At 38.0% G+C, this 15,215-nt stretch overlaps 1 pseudogene; it reads left to right on the plus strand.

Annotated features, from left to right (window-relative positions):
- Window positions 1-233: 233 nt before the first annotated feature.
- LOC119536702 lies at window positions 234-4,474 on the plus strand (annotated as a pseudogene).
- The last annotated feature ends 10,741 nt before the right edge of the window (window positions 4,475-15,215 follow it).

Below are 15,215 nucleotides of genomic sequence, written 5' to 3' on the forward strand. Positions count from 1 at the left end.
GTGCTGCAAACTATTTACAGTGCTATACAAATATAAGTTGTGTCATTATCATGATTTCATAGATTTGCATTAAATTTGATATATTTCCAGTTGAGAAGCTCTAGCATTCTCTCTTGCTTTAATTACTGAAAATGAGAAAGGGCAAGTGCTTAAACTATTAAGACAGGAAGATGATGTTAACTTTCCACTTCTGTTTTCTTCTTTCAGTACCAGGGATTTCAATAGATCTGATGATGGCTGTTGAGAATTGGACTTTGTTTACAGACTTCATAGTCTTAGGATTCTCTGGCAGACAGGGTGTGCAGCAAGTGCTCTTTGTGCTCTTTGTGCTCTTTCTGCTAGTTTATGACACAACCATGATTGCCAATCTAGGGATGATTCTACTGATTAGGCTGTACCCCAGATTTCACACACCCATGTGTTACTTCCTGAGAAATCTATCTTTTTGTTATGTCTGCTTCTTCTCTACTGTCTCTCCCAAGATGCTGGCTGATCACTTATCTGAACAAAAGAAAATTCCATATAATTTATGTGCCGTCCAGGTGTATTGGGGGGAGGCATTTGTGGATATGGAATGTCTCATGTTGGCTGTCTTGGTCTATGACTGTCATGCAGCCATTTTTAGTTCACTTTTTTGTAGAATTGTCACATTCAGGAGGGTCCATATTCAGCTAGTGGCTAGTGCCTATACCATAGGCTTGGCAGATTCAGTAATCCACACTTGCTGCACATTTTGATTGTTGTTCTGAAATTCCAATGTCATTGATCACTTTTTCTGTGACATCCCCCCTTTACTAGCTCTCTCCTGCTCAGATACATCCATCAATGAGTGAGTAATTTTCAAGTTCATTGGATGCATTGTGGGGTGCAGCATTGTCACTATCCTCTACTCCCACAACTGTATCATAACTACCATCTTTTTTTATTCCTCCAATAATCATTTATTAAATTATAAAAAATATAAGTTATTCAATTAACAAACAGTACCCTAAATCCAAAGTGCACTGACATGTTCAGTTACCTGGACATATTTCTATTTTCAAAAACTCACAATTCTTTAACTGTCTAAGTTTTTCAAGGACATTTTTCTGTAGGCACTGTGATCAGTGGTGTTTGAGTACCTAATGATCCTTTGAAATAGGCTTTTGTTTTACTTTAGGGGAGAAGTAGTCAATATGAATAAAATGACAGTAAAGGAGGCCAGTCTCCACTTCACTGGGATAAGACTTAATTCCATAGTCTTAACTATGTCTGTGATGCTGACTATCTACAGACTTGGTCATAAACTGCAAAAATGATCTTTTATTAAAATCTAGACAAAAATGGTTGAACTTGCCATAAATCTATAGACTCGTCTGTGGCATGCAAAAATTCATTTCCTTTCTGTAGAGATTTGCTCAATGGAACCACAGTTGAAATTTCAATTCCTTCCTTCTGACAATAAATTGCCCAATCCCTCTATGAAATTTATTATTGCAGAAATGTATGTTAGTGCAGTTTGTCTTTACATGGCACTATCAAATCTATTCATTTTGCTGGATTAAGGAGGATTTTTAATGCTTTCAGAAAGGTACCTTTCTTTAAATTTTCTTAGTTGTAAAAATATGAATAATTCCACACAGAAACTTCATAACAATAGTAATAAAAATCTCAATCTTATAGTCAACATATTGCCAGATTATAGAATGAAGAGTCCATTAAATAAATTTCTAATCTGTACACAAAACAAGCTTTGTCACATGAAAAAAGAAAAATAAGAAAATTTGCTTAACAGAACATTGGAAGGATGTCTCTCCTTGCTCTCTTGTCTGCATAACCAACATAGTCTCTATCAACTACAGACCTAGGGTGTCATTTCTTTGCTGAAATACGACTGTATTTTGTGGCAGTTAGAAAACCACTCTACAACTTTTTATTGTGTTATGACAACCATTTTATACCATTAACTGAGAAACCAACATGTTTTCCCATAGGAGCATCAAACTCTCAAAAATGGAGAACTTCCATTCTTCCTTTCTTTGAGTAATGACCATGTTATGCATTTGTGGTAGGTGCTGAGAGAAGTAGTGATCAAGCCAGAGATGTTCCTCTCCTGTTGGAACTGGTATTGAGATCAGAGATATAGCAGAGAGTAAAATAATAAGCAAATCAACTTCTGCTTAAGTTGTCAGACTGATTAGATTCAGGATATTTCCTCTCCTACTCCAGGCATAGAAATGCTGGATAAGATGTATTTTGAAAAATTAAACACATTTATTGTATATAAAAGGATACAGCTTCAGATAAGATGGAGTAAGCACACTGCCTCCACCTTTCCCTCTGAGTGCAGTTATAGAACCTGGAAAGCTTGCATGGGGCAGCTACTTGAGTTTTCTCAATAGAAAAATGTTAACAGGCAGATTGGGGAAGAATGGTGGAATTTGAAATGCCAGCAAACTGTTGGTGAGTTTATTGATTCTTTACCTTTGCTATTGCCTGGTCTAATCTCAAGACAGCCTTGAAACACAGAAGGGAGAATTAGCATGGAGACAGAGAGCCCCAGAAGATACTCCCTAGTTGTGGATTGAAGAGCATGGAAGGGGTCTGTTAAAACTCAAACAGAGTGGAGGAAATCCCTGTGTGCTCAATAACAAATATTTAAGATTGTTTTTTAAGGATTTTTAACCTTAAGCCTTAAAAGAAGTAAAAGACAGCATTGCATATGAAAAATTATATAAGTGGTTCTGTGAAATTATAAGATATGATGTTGCCTAATGAAAGAGCTGTGGCTTCTTTTTCTCAGAGATATCCAGAGTCTTTTTAATTTGGCCAACAGTTTCTTTTATTTCCATAAGATCTTCTATTTTTTTATTTACTCTTGCAATGTCTTCTTTATGCTCTTCAAGGGTCTTCTTTATGTCACTTACATCCTGGGCCATGGTCTTCTTGATGTCCTTTAAATCCTTTGCCATGTTGTCGTTCCTTGATTGTAGTTCTTTGATCAATTTTTTGAGGTATAATGTATCTTCTGATATTTTGGTTTGTGTGTTTGGAATTGGATTCTCCATATCTTCTGTTTTTATCATATGCATTAAGATTTTCTGTTGTTTTTGGCTTCTTGGCATTTGTTTTGCTTGGTAGGGCTCTTTCAAGTTGTAAAGAAAAAGGGATATCGATCTAATTTTTCAGGAACACAGTTTGGTGACATACACCTTCTCTAACTAACCAGCAGATGGCGTCTGTGAGTCACCTATATCCCTCAAGTCAGTTATCCACTTTGTCCCCGCGGTGTTTGGGGAAATGATTCTTGTGGGTTCAGTTGGAGAACTCAGTTCAGGTGTGTTGCTGGAGCTGACCACCCTGAATGTGGGGCATGTGTACGGGTGGCCAGGGAGGAAGAGCAGTTCTAATGTTCAAATCCCCCAGGATCCTGGAGATTCAAGGCCTCCACAAGAGTCTAAGCCTTCATTTCAGTTCAGCCCCAGACCCTCTCTCTCACTGATCCATAAACCACCGGACTTGGCATAGCGTCCCTGGGTTCTCTGCTTGGATCCCCCTCCCAGCCGCGCCCCTCCAGGAGCTCAGCTGAGGGAATTCTGTGCTATGTCACCAGTGCGTACCATCCCACAAGGGAAGCCCCGGGCCACTGGGCCATGTGGCAGCGCACTCCCTGCCTGAAGCAAAAATGGCCAAATGGGGCATCTCAACGCCCTCCTCCTCACACAGTTCCTCCTACCCAGCTCCGGGACAACTGGTGGGGCTCTGGGCTGTGGGCACGGCCCCAGCCAGGAGTTTATCCAGCCCTCCAGGGGGCCAGCTGCTAGCCACGGGGTCTCTTTATGCTTCCAGCTCTCCCCTTCTTTCCCCCAGACCCAAGGGTATCTGCTGCAGGCTATCTTCCCGCCAGACACCGAGAGGCCGGCCTAGCCCCCTCTTGCTGTGTTTTACTGTGTGGTTCCCACAATTGCAGCTGCAGCCGCTCCTTTTTTTTTTTTTTTTTTAAAGAGCCAGCTGGTCTCTATATGCTGAACTCTGGCTTCCCCAGCCCGCTGCACAGCTGCGGGTCTTCCAGCCAGCTTACTCACTCGTTTCAGAATGCAGACTCCCAGTTTCACCAAGTACACGGCCCCTCTGGAGCTAGGAGCCCTTGTCCAGCTGGTGCACTGCTGTAACCGGTATTCTAGGTCACTTTCTGGTTTTTAGCTAGTGTTTTTCATGGAGGCATTTTTTTCACCCTGTCTCAGCTAGCTGCCATCTTAGTTTCTCCCCATAACTACCATCTTTAAAATGAATTCAGCTGAGGGAAGATGAACGCATTCTCCACTTGTGTCTCCAACTTAACTGTTCTGACTATATTTAATGATGTACACTTGTTCATGTATTTCTGGCCAAGCTTGAGTCAATGGACACTGACAAAGAGACCTCTATTTTCTGCAAAGTAGTGATCCCTATGTTGAACCCATTCATCTATAGCCTGAGGAAAAAAGTGCCCTGACAAAGGAAATCAGCACTAAATTCAGTTCTGTGTACAACCATGTTTTTCACAAGAAAATATCTATTTAAAGAATATGAAAGATTTCCAGAGTTCAAAAGCTTTGACATAGGTTCCTAAAGCCTTACCAAGACATCATTGTAAGTATTTTCCTTCAGTTATTGTGCATAAATTGAGTATAGGGAGCAGTTATTACTGGTCATAGACATCTTTCTCAAGTAAGGAACATAGAAATAGGCTCAGTTTGCTACTTTGTTGAAAGGTTCCTTTTATACATCCCTTCTTTGTCCTTAAGTGTGTCCCACTGAAAATTCATCAGTTAAATCCTACACATGCACCAATTAAACACACTCTCATTAAAGTTATGATAAAAATTATTGAACAAATACAGTTTTCAGTGAGAAAGGAGTTTAATGGGAAACTTAGTTTCATTTGTGCCCATGCTGTGTACTGGTTTTATCCATATAAATGTCCTGTCATAGCATTTAGATGTAAATAAGCAGGTATGGGCCAGCGTGGAGCAATCTCCTGCACTAGACTCAAAGTTCCATAAAGGCAAGGCCCTTGTTTGTGTTGTTCACCATTATTTCTGCTTTGCTTTTCACAAGGCTAGCTCCAAGATATTCAAAATCAATCACACACACAAAAAAATGAATACGACCCCTACAAAAAGAGACTTTGTAAATTTACCAAAAAATAATGCCCTCCCTTTAAATGTATTCTAGTGTGCTCATATTAGATGAAATCCATCTGCACCACCTGATTTTTGTCCTACACAGAAATAAGAAATCAGGGGCAGAGATCATTTGATGTAAAGAACCTCTAGGGCATTCTTTTCTCCATCAACCTTCTCAAATAATATTGGCTGACATCCCTAGGATCCATGGCTATAAATTTATATTTTGCCTCATTCTATGCATCAGCTACTGGATTTCCTTTCTTGCTCTCATTGTGGAGATCAGACATGATGATGCCATGCTATTGACAAGTGCAAGCAACCACAGAATGGAAGTTTGGAGTGAAGGATGTGGACTTTCTCTAAAAACAACCACAAAAGGGGACTCCATCACTCTTGATGTGTTCCTAGCATTGTATTAGTTAAAATCAAAACAATTCAGGGGGGATCCAAACTGGCAAATTAGAAGAGAGAAAGCAAAATTCTCTTCCATGTAAAACACTAGATAAAGGACAGAAAGCGCTCCAGAACAGCAGTTCCAGGGTTCCACTGTCAGTGCAGGGAATTTTACACCTATAGTGAGTGTGCACTTGGAGAAACTGAGAGACTGCATTTAGAGATGGGTGAGTGTTTGACCTGGAATGTGGCCAGGGAATGGGTGACTGGAACCAGCTGACAGCATGGAGGGGAGTAGCCTTCCATGCCCTGATCACTCTCCTCAGTGCCTGGTGTGGGTGATAACCCTTTACAGATTTGCAGCCAAGAGACCCTGTACTAGGGACTGGCTTTTGGAAAAGGGAGATGATCACAGAAGGGGGTAGCTTTCCACTCCCCATGCAGCCATCTTTGCAGCTGGCTGGAAGACAACTGTTCACAGCCCCACATCCAGGAACTACCTTGAGGGAAGTCAAGATTCCATGGGCTTGTGATGGCATCCATACTTGCTCCATGGAAGCCCATGGTGTGCATAACCTAGAGTCAGTGGTGCCCCCATGGAAGTACCAGAAGCCCTCCCCCAATACCAGGGAATTGAGGGCACCTGGCAGAGAGGGACTGTAGGGCATTTGAGATTGAAGGTGAGATGTGCAGCACTGAAGCCCCACAATATTTCACCTGCAGCTCTGGGAACAGCCAGGACCACTGTGTCCTGGAGCAGACACATGGAAAATTGGTGGACTGATTGGACCTCCACATGGTTTGGACTTCCACTTAGTGCATAGATGAATTTGGGGAGAACTGCCTTATAGGTAAGAGGTGGCTCATGAGTGCTGTCTGCTGGCAGGTCAGGGAAAGTGCACTCCACCATGCCTAAGTGCTGTCAAATTATAGATTAATATTGAAAGAAGCCTTAATATCCTAAAAGAACCCTATCAAGATAAGCAAATGCCAAGAGGCCAAAAACAGTAGAAAATTATAAAGCATATGCAGAAACCAGAAGATATGGATAACTCAAACATCCCAATTCAAAATCAAGTGAGACACAGAACTAGGAGCAATTAATCAAGGAAGTACACACAAACATCAATATCATGGCTCAGAATAAAAACAACATGAAGAAGACCCTAGAAAAGCATGGAGAAGAATTTGCAAGAGTAACTTAAAAAATAGCAGATCTTATGGATATAAAAAATACTGTAGATCAAACTGAAAAGATTCTTGAGACACACAACACAAGATTTGAATAGGTAGAGGAAAAAAGTAGCAAACTTGAGGAAAGGATGACGGCAAGTGAAAGCACAAAAGAACAAATAGTGAAAAAAAAAAAAAAAACAAAACTAAATTGAAATGTGTCCCAGGGAAATGAGGGACAACATGATGCACACAAATGTAAGAATCATTGATGTTCCAGAAGAGGAAGAGAAAAGGGCTAGGAAGAGTACTCAAAGACATTGTTGGGGAAAACTTCCCAACCCTACTAAATGACATAAATATGAAAATCAAAGAATCCCAAAAAACTTCAAATAGAATAAATCCAATAAACCCACTCCAAGACATTTTCTGATTACATTGTCAAATGCTGAAGAGAAGGAGAAAGCTCTGAAAGCAGCAAGAGAGAAGTGATTCACCTCATGCAAGGGAAACAACATAGGAAAATGTATTTACTAGTCAGAAGGCACCATGGAGGCAAGAATGCAGTGGTATGACACATTTAAATTCTGAAAGAGAAAAATTGCCAGCCAAGGATTCTTTATCCAGAAAAGCTCTCCTTCAAAATTGAGGGAGAACTTAGGATTTTCATAGACAAACAAATTCTGTGATAATTTGTTAACAAGAGACCTGCCCTACAAGAAACACTAAAGATTGCTCTACCAGCTGAGAAAAAAAGAAAGGAGAGTGAGGTCTGGAGAAGGTCACAGAACTGAAGAGTTTTAGTAAGTGTATCTTAAAGGAAATAAAGACTGAGAGAGAAAAAATATATCTGGCAAATAAAAACCAAGGATAAGATGGCTATTTCAAGAACTGCCTTCACAGTAATAACATTGAATGTGAATGGATTAAATTCCCCAATTAAAATATGTAGATTGGAAGAACAGATTTAAAAATATGAGCCATCAATAGTTGTTTACAAGAAACTCATCTTAGACCCAGAAACACAAAGAAATTGAAGGTGAAAGGATGGAAAAAAATCCCGTGCAAACTATAGCCAAAAGAAAGCAGGGGTAGCACTACTAATTTCAGATAAAACAGACTTTAAAAGCAAGATGTCATAAGAGACAAAGAAGGACACTATATACTAATGATAGGGACAATTCATCTAGAAGAAATAATGATCAGGAATGTTTATGCACCCAATCAAGGTGCTACAAAGTACATGAGACAAACATTGGCCAAACTGAAGGAACCAACAATTGTTTCCACAATAATTGTGGAGAATTTCAATACATCATTCTCTCCTAAAGATAGACCAACCAGATAGAGGACTAGCAAGGAAATTGAGAACCTAAACAATGCAATATACGCCTCAACAATTATTGTTATTTTTTTTAATTTAATTTAATTTTTTTTTTGGTTAGTGTATGTCTGGTGGGGATGAAGTAGTATATCATTGTGGTTTTCATTTGCAATTTCCTAGTGCCTAATGATGTTAAAATCTTTTCATGTGTTTATTTGCAATGTGTATATTTTCTAAGGAGAAATATCCTTATCTTCTTCCTGATCTTAAATACTAAAATTCAGTCTTTCACCATTAAATATGATTTTAGCTTTGGTTTTACCTGTGATTTTTCATTGATATCTTTTACTGGATTGGGAAACTTTATTTCTATTCCTAATAACGTCAATGATTTTCATATACGTGTGTGCCAGTTTAGATGTATTTTGTCCACCAAAATGCTATGTTCTTTTATGCAGTCTATTAGGGGCAAACATATTAGGGTTGAGTAGATTGGAAGTTTTTGATTGAGTGTTTCCATGGAGATGTGACTCAATCAACTGTGGTCAAAAACTTTGGATAATTTCCATGGGGGTGTTATCCCACCCATCTAGGGTGGGTCTTAATTAAATGAATGGAGTCCTATAAAAGCATTCACAGACAGAAGGTGCTGCAGCTGAGGAACAGACATTTTGGAGAATGCTATTTTTAAACACAACCTGGGAGCAAGCAAATGCCAGACATGTGCCTTCCCAGCTAACAGAAGTTTTCTATGTGCCAATGGCCCTTCTCCACTGGACATACCCTATTGTTGATGCTTTACCTTGGAAACTTTATGGCCTTAGGAATGTAACTTTGTAACCAAATAATTCTCCCTTTATAAAAGCCAATCCATTTCTGGTGTTTTGCAAAATGACAGCATTAGCAAACCGGAAAAGATTTTGGTACCAGAGAAGTGGGGTGATGATGAGTTTGCAAATATACCAAACATGCTGGAATGGCTTTTTAAATGGATAAGGGGGGAGGGGATTCTGGAAGAATTGTGAAGAGTTTGATTGAAAAAGTTTATATTGCTTTGAAGAGACTGTGGAAATATGAACTCTAAAGATACTTCCAATGAGGGCTTGAACAGAAATATTGATTGTGTCATTGCAAACTGGAAGAAAGGTGATCCTTGTTTCAAAGTGGCAGAGAATTTGGAAAAATTGTCTCCTGGTGTCAGATGGAGAGCATAATTTGAAAGCCATAATTTGAAAGCTGAGGAGATCTGTAGACTACATGTGGAGGACATAGACTGGCTTCTCTTTGCAGCTTATAGTAAAATATGACAGGACAGAGATAAGATGAGAAATGAACTCTTGGTTATGAAGAAACCAGAAACTAACAGTTTGAAAAATTTGGGCCTTCCAATAAGTGAGATCCCAGAGACTACAGCCCCATGTGAGGATTTAACCAAACATGGAACCCGAATGTCATTTCAGTACAAGCCAGGATTGGAAATGGAGTTATCCTGAAAGGATTTGTGGAAAGTCATATTTTCTGATGGTTTTGACCCCATAAACTGTGTGCCAAGCCTACAGAATCTTTTGTGAAATCTGTATAAATGCAACTATTGCTGCTCTGGGCTGGAGGAAATGAAGAAGCAACAAATTGAAGGAAAAATTTCTTCAAAGACAGAGCCATGGAGATTGAGGTCTGGAGTCAAGAGGTATTAGGTAGGGAGAGTGGAGCAGCCCACACAGGTGAAAAGGGTGAATTTGCCCCAGAGGCAGAATGCAAGCCTTCTGCCTTGATGTTTAGGAACAGTGCTGCCACTCCAGGGCTCAGAGAGGTTGGAGCACATGCTCAAGGGAATGGAGACAGTCTGGCCACCACCCACTCTTGGGAGAGCAGAGAAACTTTGCCCCAGAGAGGCAGAGTCTGGGTGGCACCCCAAAGGTTGAGGAGGGTGGGGATGAGATAAAGGTGGTCTCCCCAAAGTGTAGCTATGTTGGAGCACTCACCCCAGAGTTTGGAGAGAAAAGGGCTCCCACAAAGGCCTTTGGAAAGGGTTTGACTCTCACTCACTCAAGTCCCAAGGATAAAATATCATTGTATAAATGACTCTCAGACTTTGAAATCTATTGGAGTTTACCCTGAGGGTTTTAGGAATTGTTTCGGTGCTGTTAACCCTGTTTTCCTTTCAGTTTCTCCTTATGCCAGTAGGAATGCTTATCCTATGACTGTCCTTCCTTTGCATACTGGAAGCAGATAACATTCTAAGTTGCACAGGTCCACAGCCAGATGGAAATTTTGCTTTAGGATGAGACAAAACATGGCTGATTTTGATGGGATCTTGTACTTACCTATTGTTACTGAAATGATTTGTTTTTGTGATATTGTGATGGGATGAATGTATTTTGAATATGGAAAGATCATCATTTTGAGGTCCAGCAGGAGGAATGTGCTAGTTTAGATGTATTATGTCCCCCAAAATGTCATGTTCTTTGATGCAATCTTGTGAGGGGAGATGTATTAGTGTAGATTAGGTTGGAAGTCTTTGATTGTTTTCATGGAGATATGACTTCATCAACTGTAGGCAAGACTTTTGATTGGATGACTTCCATGCAGGTGTTATCCCACCCATTCAGGTTGGATCTTAATTGAATCACTGGAGTCCTATAAAAGTGTTCACAGACAGAAGGAGGTCCTGCAGCTGAGAGACAGACATTTTGGAGAACATCATTCTGAAGTGCAACATGGGAGCAAGCAGATGCCAGCCATGTGCCTTCCCAGCTAACAGAGGTTTTCTGGATGCCAATGGCATCTCTCCAGTGAATGTACCCTATTGTTGATGCCTTATCTTGGACATTTCATGGCCTTAAGTCTGTAACTTTGTAATCAAATAAACCCCCTTTATAAAAGCCAATCCATTTCTGATGTTTTGCAAAATGGCAGCATTAGCAAATGAGAACAAGTTGCATTCATGACTTTATTGGTCCTTTATTCAATTAATATGGAAAATTACTTGATGAGTTTTGTTAAAGCAACCTTTCATTCTGGGATAAATCTCATTTGGACATAGCATAAAATGCTTTTTATATTGATAGATTTAGTTTGCGGATATTTGTTGAGGATCTTTGCATGTATATTTATAAGGGATATTGGTATATAGCTTTATTTTCCTGTATTGCCTTTGCCTGTGTTTATTGTAAAGGTTATCTTGGTCTTGCAGAAAATTGGAAATAATTCCCTCTTCTGTTTGTCTGTTTTTGAGCGTTTATGAAAGTATAGTGTTATTCCCACGTTAAGAATTTGTAGAACTTACCAGTGAAGCATGATAAGTCATGGCTTTTACTTGTGGACAAGAGCTGTATTAATTTATTTATTTTGACTAAGTCCACATGTTTTTATTATATTTATACTCTGATTTTCTATAGCTTCTTGAGTCACTTTTGGCAGTTTTTGTTTGTCTAGGAATTTTGCCATTCATCTAGGTGAACAAATTTGTTGGCATATATTTGTTCATAGTATCCCTTGAAATTCCTTTTATTTCTGTAAGTTCAGCAGTGGTGTCCCCTCTTTCACAACTGATTTTGAAAAATTTCTGTAAGAGTAGTGATCAGAATCCAGTGTTCTTGGCCTGTCACTCCTGCAGTAGAGTTTCTATCCTATATGTAGGTGCTCAATGAAGGAAGGAGGCCCTGGTCCTCTCATCCATTTCTTCCTAGAAAACAGCTTCAGCAACTTACACCTGGATAGATGAGAAATGTCTAGTCTACCCCTCCAAGGTTTAAACCAAAGTCCCAGAATGGGAGTTAGGTGGAATAGAGCCATTATCTTCTTGAATGTGACAGCTCCATTAGAATTCCAAGAGTATTTTCATAAAACAGGTTTAGAGGGTAGAAGGAGAGAGTGGGTTGGGACTCAAACACCACTGACACTCAGTTTTCTTATATAGATTTTCTAGAATTTTTCAAAAATGTTTCTCCATTTTTTGTATGTTTTTAGGATAACTTCCTGTTTTTTTTTTTTTTACATATGTTACGTATAGGTTATTCATGGATGAATTTTATCAAGTTGAGAAGGCTGCCTTCTATTCATATTTTGTTCAGATTTTTTATCATAGGTATGTATTTGATTGGGAAAAGTGCTTATTTTGTTTCTTCTGAGATTCTTACAGATTGCTTTTGCCCTTAATTCTATTAAAATGACATGTTATGTTGATTTTCATACTAAATAAAAGTTGTAGAACTGGCATAAATTACAATTAGTCATCCTGTATATATTCTTTTCATATTTGTTGTCTTTGGATCATAATATTGTCATTGATTTTTTGTCCCTATTCGTCAGGGATATTGGAATGTAGTTTTCTACTCTTGTCATGTCTCATAGTTTTGGTTTCAAAATAATACTGTTTTCATAATGACTTGTGATGTTTTGCTAATCCTTTATTATTTTGTAAGAATTTGTGAGGATTGTTATTTCTTTGTAAATATTTGGTAGAATTCACCATTGAAGCCATCTGGACTTCAGCATTTTTTGTGTGGGTATATTTTTAATTGCTTGTTAAATTACCTTACTTGTTTTAGGTTTATGAAGATATTCAATTTTCTGCCTATTCTTGAGTTATTTTTGTATGAATAGAAAGTTCTCTATACATCTAAGCTGTATAATCAGTTGTTATAAAGCTGAACATGCATTCCTTTATAATCATCTTTTATTTTTGTAAGGTTGGTCATGATGTGTGCATAAAGAGGTTTTAGTTATTGTTTTTAAATTCTTGTTTGGAATATTTGCCTTTAAATTATTTAAAGGGAAAAATACATACTTTCACTGTATTTTATGATTATCCATGTAGTTACATTTACCAGGGCTCTATTTTTTTGTGTAAATTTGAGTTATTTTCTGATATCTTCCCTTTCAAGTTAAAGGATTTTGCTTATTATTTCTCCTGTGGTGGAGCTTCTAGCCACAAACACTCCCAATGATTGATGATATAAGTATATCTTTCTTTTGTCTTTAATTTTGAAGGATAGTTTTATTGGATTTAGAACTCTTGTCTTACAATAATTTTTCTGTGTCAGTAGTTTGGATATAATAGCCTACAATATTCTGGCCTTCATTGTATCTGATGAGAAGTTAGTCATTATTTTCTTATTGTTTAAATACTGTTGTGTTTGTCTTTGGCATTCAACAGTTAAATATGATGTGTCTATGTGTAGTACCTTGTTTTGTGTAGCTTCACATTTTTTAATAAAATATGGGAAATTTTTTTCCTTCAAATATATTTTCTGTTCTTTTCTGCTTTTTTTCTGGGATTCTCAATGCATGTATTTTAGTGAGTTATTAGGTTTTTCACTGGTTTCTGAGACTGTTTAATTTTATTTTTAATTTTTGTTTCTTTGTATTCTTAAGATCATGTCATCTCTATGGATCTATCTTCAAATTTGCCAATTCATTCTCCTGCCAGCTTTAATCTGTTGCTGCATACCTCTAGTAAAATTTTCATTTGTCATTGTATTTTTTATATCTGGAATTTGCTTTGTTTTAAATTATTACTATATATTTATACATCTCTATTTGATGACTTATTGTAATCATTCTTTCTTAAAATTCTTTAAAAAAGCTTTCTTTACTTTTTTGAAAGTATTTAACATAGTGACTATTAAGTCTTTATGTTCTAAGTCCAACAAATATGTTTCCTCTTAACACAGTTTCTATGAGCTCTGTTTGGTTTTGTTGTTGCCATTGTCATTTATATACATATATGTATGTGTGTGTGTGTGTGTATATGTATGTGTCTGTATATATATGTATATATGTGTGTATGTGTGTGTTTATATATATATCACACTCTCTTGGATTGTTGCTTTCCTCAAAAATATGAGTTAAAAATGAATATTTTAGATAATATATTGTGACAACTACAGATTTTATCTCCCTCTGTAGTTGGTTGCTGTTACTATTTGTGTGCTTGTTTAGGAGTGACATGCACAGACCAAGTGTGAAGTTTGATTATTTTACTGTGTGGAGCCCCTTATGTCTCTGCCCAGTTTTTATTTATTTATTTTTTTGTTTTTATTTTTAAGTCTTAATTACTAAATATTATCCTTGGATCAGCATAGCTTACTGATCAGCCAGTGACTGGCCAGATGTGGCTAAACACATTGAGACCAGACTTCTACTCTTTGTGATGGATGTATGTGTGACTTGTGGATCACAGTTAAAGTACACTTTTCTGAAGATTTTTGTCTGCAATCACTATGTCACATTCAACCAAGGACAATTGACTTGCTGAACTCTCCCTGGTACCTCCTGAGTGCATACGCCGTCTTCTGCATGTGCAGAGTGTCTTGGACACCAGGGGTGAAAGGGATCCTATCAATGCAATATTTAACTTTCTCATTCCCCAGAACTTCACAATAAATTACTGTCTGGTCTCTTCCAAACCTCAGAGACCTTAGGCTACCCATAATATGGGTCTTCCTTGATCATCTGCCACTGGGATTGCTATTATTATTTAGCATGTCCTTAGCCATGGAATTTCCCATGCTCTGCTAAAAATAAAGTGAGGCTCTTCTACTAGTGATAACAGAGATCCCAGTCCTCATGGGCTGTACTGTGATTAGACTTCTCCATGTACCTGTATGGGGGATGGGATATAGTCAGGCTAAAATGTAACTGATCCCCACTGTTCTTACTGAGGTAGACTTTATTTACATAAGTAAACATTTCACTATATTTTATATGTCTTTTATCATTTTCCTGATTTTTGGTCATTGTAATTGAAAATTTTGTCCTTTTTTATCATTTGTTGAACTGCTCATCCAGACATTCCAGAAGTCTGGGCAATTGGTTTTTAATAAAGGTGCAAAAATTTTCAGTGAAGTATTGTGGTAGGTAGAATTATGAACCCCAGAAAAATACATTCTTAATCTTAATCCTATTCCCATAGGTGTGAACTCACTTGTAAATAGTACCTATTGAATGTGCTATTTTTAGATAATGTGTGACCAATTGAATCAGGAGGGGTTCTTCCTACTACTACAGGCCTTATGAGGAAAAAGCCCGGAGATGAGCCAGAGACTAGAAGTCAGTGGAACCCAGAAGAGGAAAGAAAGGGAACCTCCATGTGATAAAAGACAGAGACACAAGCCAAGGAAACCTAAGGGTTGCCAGCCAGGACACAACAGATCTTGGGGAGAAAGCACTAC

The sequence above is a fragment of the Choloepus didactylus genome, chromosome 6 (assembly GCF_015220235.1).
Source record: "Choloepus didactylus isolate mChoDid1 chromosome 6, mChoDid1.pri, whole genome shotgun sequence".
In the NCBI taxonomy this organism is placed as follows: Eukaryota; Metazoa; Chordata; class Mammalia; order Pilosa; family Megalonychidae; genus Choloepus; species Choloepus didactylus.